General features: G+C 42.6%; 1 protein-coding gene across 1 annotated transcript in view; it reads right to left on the reverse strand.

Annotated features, from left to right (window-relative positions):
• Aff1 (AF4/FMR2 family member 1) overlaps positions 1-9743 on the reverse strand; it is a 157775-nt gene that overhangs the window by 139135 nt on the left and 8897 nt on the right. The window lies entirely within an intron of this gene.

The following is a 9743-nucleotide window of genomic DNA, read 5'->3' on the forward strand; positions in this document are numbered from 1 at the left end:
CAAGTCCCTGTCTCAAAACAAACAAATATGTCCAATTGGCAATCTATTCCTTCTTTCTTCTCTTCCTCCCTTTTTTTCTTCATTTTAAACAGGGTTTCAAAATCAACAGAGGTTGCCTGATCTTCCTGCCTCTACCTCCTACAAGTTGCAATTACAGACATGTGTCATACACTGGCTTAAAATAAAATTCTTGGTTTACTCTCTGAAAATGGGACTGGAGTTTAGGAAAACGCATTTGTTCTGCAGTCTGTGCCGGCGGCCTTGGTACTATCTATGTCTAGGAATAACTTTGAGTAAATACCAGCAGCTGTTTCTTTTCCCTCCTGTCTATTTGTAAATTGGCTGCACTTACACTTACTTGCTTTACTATTGTCTGTTTCTGTTTTTTTCTTCACTTCAAGCATTAGTAAAGACGAGATAGGTTGCCAAACTACCTTAATAATTTATCACTATTTGATACAAATGACAACACTACATGAAATCTGTAATCATTTTCAATTGCCTCCTGTAATTACTTTTTTGTTTGTTTGTTTGTTTGTTTTGTTTTTTCGAGACAGGGTTTCTCTGTGTAGCCCTGGCTGTCCTGGAACTCACTCTGTAGACCAGGCTGGCCTCGAACTCAGAAATCTGCCTGCCTCTGTCTCCCAAGTGCTGGGATTACTTTTAACAGTTACAATTTCCTCTCAGGCTGACCCACTGGGCAGAATTTTCCCTAGGCAATGTTGGCAGTGCTGATAAGGCCTTTGATGTCCCTCTTCACATAATTTAAACCACTAACTACAATGTTTCCATGCTAGTAGACATTATTTGTTACTGTTATCTCCTCTCTCAAAGGCTACAAGGTAGCAGAAGGTACATTACCTTTCACATCTCTAACTCCGTATCTGTTTACATCCTTCTCTGACTTCAACTCCCTTTTCTCTTTTTCTCTCTTTTCACATTGCCTATTTCCTCCCGGCTCTTACTCTTTCACACAGAAGATTATCTGTGTGCAATATTGGAATTGTGTTGGCATTATTCTTGATGATACTTCTGTAGAAGCATCTGAAGAGTCTCCAATGGAACTCCCACATGTGATTCTGCTGAACAAGAAGTCCAAACTATTTGCAAAAAAAGGTGTTCATCCATAGGGCTCTGTGATATTATTAATAACACAATCTAGGATCACATTGAGTAGGGAATCTCAGTGAGGAACTGTCTAAATCTGTGATCCTGTCTGTAAGAACTAATTTTTTTTTAAAGAATGTATTAAAGACAGGTTTATTGGGAAGCTGATCTCAGGTGGGTGAGTTCACTGGCCCCAAGGAAGGAGGCCAGGAAAGTTGCCATGGGGAGAGAGGGAAAGAGAGAAAGAGAGAAAGGGCTTGCATGCACAGAGAGAAAATAGAAAAAGGAGGTATGAGGACACTCTTGATTATGTCTTAACGGAGGTGAGAAGACCTGCCCACTGTGGGTAACACCGTTCCTTAGGCAAAGAATGCTGAACTGGATAAGTGGAGAAAAATGAACTGTGCACTAGCATGCCCACATTAATTTATTGTTCTTTTCTCTTGATTATAGAGGTAGTGTGATCAGCTGTTTCAAGTTCCCATCTGAACTTCAGGACTAAAATCTGGGATTGTGATTCATCAAATAAATCCTTTCTCTCTTAAGTTGCTTTTGCTAAAATGTCTTATCACAACAACAACAAACAAAGATGGTAAGACTCCCAGCTCCTAAGCCAGTCAAGAAGCACCAGAGGGTAAAGCACACACCCCTGCCAGTACCAATGTCAGACAGGAGGCACATGTGAAGAAATGCTAAGCAAAAGCTGCTGTAGAGAAAACCAAAACTGGGGTAGAGACTATTTGAGAGGAACTAAGGTGGGATGTTGAAATCTCATAGAGATTGATTAGAGAATGTCACATTTGAGGACTCAAAGGATGAGAGAAGCAAGCCCTGACCACCAATTTAAGGTGATCCTAGAGGCTAAGCTGAAGACCAGCGACAAGATGCATATGAAGGGAGAGACCACAGCCTGTGTAATTCATACTCCCAACTTAGCTGCAAGCACAGGCTTTTTGAAACCCCAGAGGCAGGACTGAAATGACTGTACCACGAGGTACAGAGTTTAATCTCACAGAGTAGACAGATTCTGTCCACAAGATCTGTCTAATATGCTCATACATGGTTTGCACAACTAGTGTATAACCACTATATCAGATGTAAACTGAGATGAAGAAGGGCACAGTATAATCGAAAAATTATTCTAATCACTGTAAAAAGGAACCATGCATAGATCAGGTTAGAATCTCTCTTTTTAATCAGAAAACTATTCAAATCACTACAAAAAGAAACCATGAATAGTTCAGGTTAGTATCTCTTTTTTTAAAATTGTCTTTAAGTGAGTTCATGTTAGTATCTCTTTTTTAAAAATTGTCTTAAAGTGTGTTTGTTTGTTTGTTTGTTTTATTGAGACAGGGTCTCATTATGTAGCCCTGGCTCTCCTCGAAATCACCATGTAGACCAGGCTGGCCTGAAATCAGAGTTCTTTTCTATCTGCCTCTGTCTCCTGAGTAGAATTAAAGGAGTTCACCACTATGCCCAGCAACTAGATTTTATTTTTATTTTATGTGTATGTATGGGTGTTTTGTCTGCATGTATGTCTGTTCATCACCTGCATGCCTGGTGTCCCGAAGAGAGAACTAGATCCCCTGGATCTGGAGTTACAAACAGGTGTGAGCTGCCATGTGGATGCTGGGAATTAAATCCAGATCCTCTGGAAGAGTAGCTAATGCTTTTAACCACTAAGCCATCTCTCGAGCCCTCAAGTTAGCATTTCTTGTTTAAGAAGTTACTTTGTTTTTTTGTTGTTGTTGTTTTGTTTGTTTGTTTTTGTTTTTTGTTTTTATTTATTTATTTAGAGACAAGGTTTCTCTGTGTAGCCACCACTGCCCGGCAAGAAGTTACTTTGTAAAGTAACTTTACATTCCTTAGAATACATTCCTTAGAATACAGTCGCCTACATAGTTACACTCTGCCCCAATCCTCCACCTGAAAACATAGTCACATGAAGCTGAGCATGGTACACTTGTCTGTAGCCATACCACTTACCAGTACCCAACACAGTCACATGAGGCTGGGCACGGTGCACATGACTGTAACCGTACCACTTGGAGGCTAAAGTAGGAAGATTTCAAGACCAGCCAGGGCTACATGACCCATTCACACATTGCTCCAAAAGGAAAAACCAAAACTAGAAACAAACAAACCCAAAAAACAAATGAACAAACAAATAAAACAGTGTGTGTGTGTGTGTGTGTGTGTGTGTGTGTGCATGTGTGTATGTGTGGGTCTGGAATGTAGCAGTTCAGCAGTGGAACACTTGTCTAGTATATTAAAGGCTCTGCCTAGGTTCAGCATCTCTAACTGTTACTTATGTGTATGTATGTGTGTGACACATCTATGTATTATATATGTATATATGTTCATATATATGTATATTTATTATTTATTTAACATGTGTGAGTACACTATCACTCCCTTTCTTCAGACATACCAGAAGAGGTCATTGGGCCCAATTACAGATGGTTGTGAGCCACCATGTGGTTGCTGGGAATTGAACTCAGGACCTCTGGAAGAACAGTCAGTGCTCTTAACCATTGAGCCATCTCCCCAGCCATACACACACACACACACACACACACACACACACACACACGTGTATACAGAAAGGTATGATAATAAAAGTGGTAACCTGCAACATATGACAGAATGAGCAAAGTCAATTGTGGCACATCATTCTGAGAAGGGGACATCAAAGAGAATCATATGAGCCAATTTGGATTTTTGTTTGTTTGTTTGTGTGTGGTTTTTTGTTTGTTTGTTTGTTTTAGTTTTTTTCGAGACAGGGTTTCTCTGTGTAGTCCTGGCTGTCCTGGAACTCACTCTGTAGACCAGGCTGGCCTCGAACTCAGAAATCCGCCTGCCTCTGCCTCCCAAGTGCTGGGACTAAAGGCATGCGCCACCACTCCCCAGCTGTGTGTTTGCTTTTAAAAGGCTTTGTCTGTATTTTTATACACACACACAGTTTGGAATAGCATAAACCAAGTTGGTTGTGCTTCAGGAGGTATGGACAGGCATATTCTGTTTCATGTTAAATCTTGTAGGCATAAAATTTTCCTGAGTGCACTGAGTAAAGTTTACCCTTGTGTTATTCAAATGCTGATTTCTCTGCCTCATATCTTGTTTCAATCTGACACCGCTACGTAATGCTTATGTCAAGAATCCCTGTCAAGTTTGTGTAAACAATTCTTACCACTTATTCTCCGCCTTGTCAATAAATGCTGATCATCCAATGGCTAGGTAGAAGAGAGAATAGGGCGTCGGGACTTGCACCAGCCAGGGAAAGGAGGTGATAGAAGGAAGAGGAGATTGGCTGTGAAAAGGGAGGAAGATGCCGGGCGGTGGTGGAGGACGCCTTTAATCCCAGCACTTGGGAGGCAGAGGCAGGCGGATTTCTGAGTTCGAGGCCAGCCTGGTCTACAGAGTTGAGTTCCAGGACAGCCAGAACTACACAGAGAAACCCTGTTTCGGAAAAAAAAAAAAAAAGAAAGAAAGAAAGAAAAGGGAGGAAGAAAGACTTTTGAAGAGTTTTGCTGGATGATAGAAACCCTAACTGCAAGTATTATTTGGGATCATGGCTGTGATGTGGCCAGATTAGTTTAGGGGTTAAGATAGACTATTTGACTGCCCAGATATTGAGGTGAAACTTGAAAATATAACTTGGTCTGTGTTCTTATTGGTAGCTAGTTAGGATAAAGAAATGCTGTCACTGTATTAATTTACTAAACACATTTATGTTGAGGTATGCCCCCCACCCCAGCACAGATGTAGCCATTTTGATCCATGCCTGCCAATGATTTCATATTTTTGCTGTAATATACCCTATCAGTCACTGACACAGAAAAACAACTTGACTCAGAGTAAGGTCATGCTGATCAGATAGTCTGTTATTAAGCTATAAGGCTTGCTAATCTTAGGAAATCCCACGAAGCTTTACACAGGAACCATCAAACTAGAGGTCAATATGAATTGTTACATCTAAGTGGCTGACCACCGGGCAGTAAGTACTTCCTGTATTTGTGTGGAGCTCATTGTGGTTTTAGCCTTTATAAGATGTCAGAGAAAGATGTTCAGGCATAGCCTTGGCCCCCAAATTCTGGGCTACATCCCTGATCTTAGTCTTAGGATGTGCTTTTACAAAACCATCCCAGTCTCACTAAGAGCAGTATTTGTGTGGTTTGTGACTCTTGGACCTCAACACCTATAATAAAAATAATTTGTTTTATAAATATTATAAATCTTTTATTATGATCTTCTATGAATCTACTGGCTTTTCAATCCTTTAAATGACTTAAGAGCCAGGCAGTGGTGGTGCACGCCTTTAATCCCAGAAGGTCTCACTTTTGAATGGGCAGAGAGAATTATTCAGGTCTCAAATTGCATGATCATGACCTAGTTTCCAAAGACAAATACGACAGGGTCTACGAAAGATAGACGGTGCTTGAACCAGTCAGTTTCTGCTCATCTGCTTCTCTCTAGAAGAATCTTTTCCTCCCCACACTTTCCAGGAACAGTCATCCTTGATAGCAGGCAACATGTTTGGATGACTCATGAAGCACATATCCTCCCCCACACCCCCGACCCCCAGCTCCCTACCACCATTTTCCAGAATTCCACTCTGTGATGATTTGAATATGGTTTGCCCAGGGAGTGGTACTATTAGGAGGTGTGGCCTTGTTGGAATAGGTGTGTCACCGTGGGCGTGGGCTTCTGAGTTGCCTGGAAGCCAGTTTTCTAGCAGCCTTCAGATGAAGATGTAGAACTCTCAGTTCCTCCTGCACCATGCCTGCCCAGAAGCTGCCATGTTCCTGCCTTGATAATACTGGACTGAACCTCTGAACCTGTAAGCTTGCCCTAATTAAGTGTTGTCCTTGGTCCTTGGTCATGGTGTCTGCTCACAACAGTAAAACCCTAACTAAGATACACTCCACCCCAAACAGGACCCTAAACAGACTTGGTGACTATGACTTTTCCATCCTCCAGTGCCACATGAACCCATAAGCCAGGAAACCAGTACTGGAGAACAATTAATGTTTCCAGCCAACTCCCACCCAGAGGCTATGCTTCATGGGTTCTGACACACCAGATACAAGCACACGCCCCATGTCCCTTCTGCCATTGTTTGGTGCTTGGCTGAAGAACATAGTCTTAGTTTATCAAGGCCACCTAACTCCTGAAGCTCAGTGTTATAATACACTTTCAACAACTCTTAAAAGCCTTAACTTTATTCTGGGGCCGGGCAGTGGTGGTGCACACCTTTAATCCCAGCACTTGGGAGCCAGAGGCAGGCGGATTTCTGAGTTTGAGGCCAGCCTGGTCTACAAAACGAGTTCCAGGACAGCCCCGGCTATACAGAGAAACCCTGAGAAACCCTGTCTCGGAAAGCCAAAAAAAGCCTGCTGGGCAGTGGTGGTACACGCCTTTAATCCCAGATTAAAGGGAGGCAGAGGCAGACAGATTTCTGAGTTCGAGGCTAGCCTGGTCTACAGAGTGAGTTACAGGACACCCAGGGCTACACAGAGAAATCCTGTCTCAAAAAACCAACCAACCAACCAACCAACAAACAGACAAACATACAAACAAACTCTACTCTGGGATAATTAACAATGGACTGGATAGCAAGCAACAACTGCTTGGCCCAAGTTCATATTTCTTCTACAGCAAATCCAGGAGACTTTTAGCTACTTGGTCGGTTATGGCATCATGAACGAACTCTGTTCCGCTCTGCTGTCTGCATCATGTTTGTCATCTTCATGTACAAAAAGCTTGATGCTAGAGCCAGACTTCTAACTCACAGTCAAGGCAAAAAGGAAGAGAGTTGGGGGGGGGGCATGGATAAACCATTCAAAATGTTCTCCTTTTGTAGGAAAAGGAAAATTCTTCCAAGTCTAGAGCATCAAAAATCCACATCTAGAAAACAGCCACCTTCTAAGCATCAAGAGAAGTAGATTCAGGACATGAACTGGTGGAGAACGATGATGGCCCAGTATCTAGGGCAGGACAAATGTAGGTCCATACTAAATTGGGGTCCATGGTAACAAGAATGGGAATGAGTGCTGACATTTAGTCCGTGCTCTGCCCCACAGTTACCTGGCAATAGCCAGGTATGCCTGACTCACTATAAAAGGAGCTGCTTGCCCTCTTCTATCTCTCTTGCCCTCTTACTCTTGCTCTCCCCACTCCCCTCCCCCATCTCTCTCCATGTGCTCTTGGCCACTGTCTACTCCTCTCTGTGTCTCTCTCTGTCTGTCTTTCTCTCTCTGCCTTTCTCTCAATTCCCATGCTCTAAATAAACTCTATTCTATACTATACCTTCATGTAGCTAATACCTCTGAAGGCGAAAGGGTACCCCTGCAAACCCATGCTGAGGCACCCCATCCCCGACACATACCTTACTTCCCTCAAACATATCCCCTTCATCTCTATCTTTTTATAACACACAATAATAGGTATTAGGCAGAAAAATAACAGGATAGACCTTATTTTAACTTTTTAGTATACACCAGTATCTGAGACTAATTTATATTAATGTATATTTTTATTTCTTAACTCTCCTCAGTGAGATGCAACTCAGGGGCAGTGGATAACTATAAGGAAACTGTTCTGGGCACAGCAGAACAGTTGCACAAATGAACTCACTATGCTTGGGACAGCATACATGAGGCCTGTGCAAGCTCAGGTCAGACAAAATCTCAGCATGGAGAGAGAAAGTGGGCAGAGTCCCCCCCCTAGCTAAAGAGCTATTGGTTATTGATAGTTTTCAGGAGAAAGTGAATCTATTTTCTTAAGGAATGTTGTCACTAGTGAGGCTGTCCTTGTAGTAGATCCAAGAATATATGGATTTAATTTGTAGGAAAGGCAAGTAACTGAAAAATGAAAGAAAAAACGTAGACTTCCCAGTAGCTAGGGTTTCTCAGTGTGTATCAAATTTCTCTCCAGTTCTTCTCAGTACAGCAAACAAAGTATGAAGTCAGCTAGCTTCTATTTGGTCAAGCCTCTGAAATGTGAAGGAAATTTGCCAGTGTAGCATAGACAACCAGACATGTACAACCCCTAACTTAGAATAGCTATGAATGTGGCTCGATATAAAATTATAGACATCACATGCTTTTAATCCTGGTACTTGGGAGGAAGGGAGAGGCAGACAGATCTCCGTGAGTTCAAAGCCAGCTTGATCTGCATAGTAAATTCAGGACAGCCAGAGCTACACAGTGAGACTCTGTCTCAGGAAAAAAAAATGTAGATTCAATTAAAACATTTTGAATGACATCACCGTTCCTCACCCAGATTAGCTGTTTATTTTGTTGGCTTTTTTTTTTTTTCAAGACAGGGTTTCTCTGAGTAGCCTTGGCCGTCCTGGAACTTACTCTGTAGACCAGGCTGGCCTCAAACTCAGAAATCTGCCTGCCTCTGCCTCCCAAATGCTGGGATTAAAGTCGTGCGCCACCACTGCCCAGCATTTTGTTGGCTTTTTGAGATAGTCTGTGTAGCTCTGGCTGTCCTGAAACTCACTCTGTAGACCAGTGTTAGTCAGGGTTCTCTAGAGTAACAGAACTATAGAATGCACATGCACACATACACACACACACACACACACACACACACACACACACGTGCACACATGCACACACGCGGAATTTATAGGAATGACTTACAGGCTGCAGTCCAACTAACCCAACAATGGGCAACTGTGAACAGGAAGTCCAGGAATCTAGGAGTTGCTTGTTCCTACCAGGCTGGATGTTTCAGCTGGTCTTCTGTATAAGCTGGAATCCTGAAGAAATTGGTTCCAACAGATATGCTGGCAGTAAGTACAAGCAGGCAAAGAATGAACACTTCCCTTTTCCATTGTCCTTATATAGGCCTCCAGCAGAAAGTGTGTCCCAGATTAAAGGTGTGTCTCAAGATCTGCATTAAAAGTCTGTGTCTTCCAGCCTCAAGATTTGGATCACCGCACGCCTTTAATCCCAGCACTTGGGAGGCAGAGGCAGGCGGATTTCTGAGTTCGAGGCCAGCCTGGTCTACAGAGTGAGTTCCAGACAGCCAGGGCTACATAGAGAAACCCTGTCTCGAAAACAAAAACAAAAACAAACAAAAAAAAATCTGGATCACAGGTGTGCTCCAAATCTGTATTGTAGTTTATTCCAGATATAGTCAAGTTAACAATGGGGAATAGCCATCACCACCAGGCTGACCTCAAAGTCATCAAGATCCACCTGCCTTTGCAACCCCAGTGCTGGGATGTGTCCCCACTGGGGAAAAGAAGTCTCACAGCTTAGATGCCCCCAGGGGACCAGCCAAAGCTGTCAACTCGGCTAAACTGGAATGAACTAAAACCCAAGTACCTAGGACACCTATGAGGGATTATTCCTGGTGGATTATTTGAAGTTCTATGATCCCCAGATAATGAATTCTTCTATTCTTAGGGAACCACTTTTGTACTCTCCTTAATTAAATCCCTGGTGTGGCAGGAGTCATCCCACAACCTTCCAGCCTGGTGCTAGAAGGAATTACTCATAGGTGCAAGCAGCAGTTGAAACTGAATCCGATTTGAAAGAAGACTCTCAGCTGGGTGTGGTGATGCACACTTATAATTGAGCAGTCCAGATCCTATACAGTCCAGCTCCTATACAGTCCAG

Source organism: Grammomys surdaster, unplaced genomic scaffold, assembly GCF_004785775.1.
Source record: "Grammomys surdaster isolate TR1022 unplaced genomic scaffold, NIH_TR_1.0 233, whole genome shotgun sequence".
Lineage (NCBI taxonomy): Eukaryota > Metazoa > Chordata > Mammalia > Rodentia > Muridae > Grammomys > Grammomys surdaster.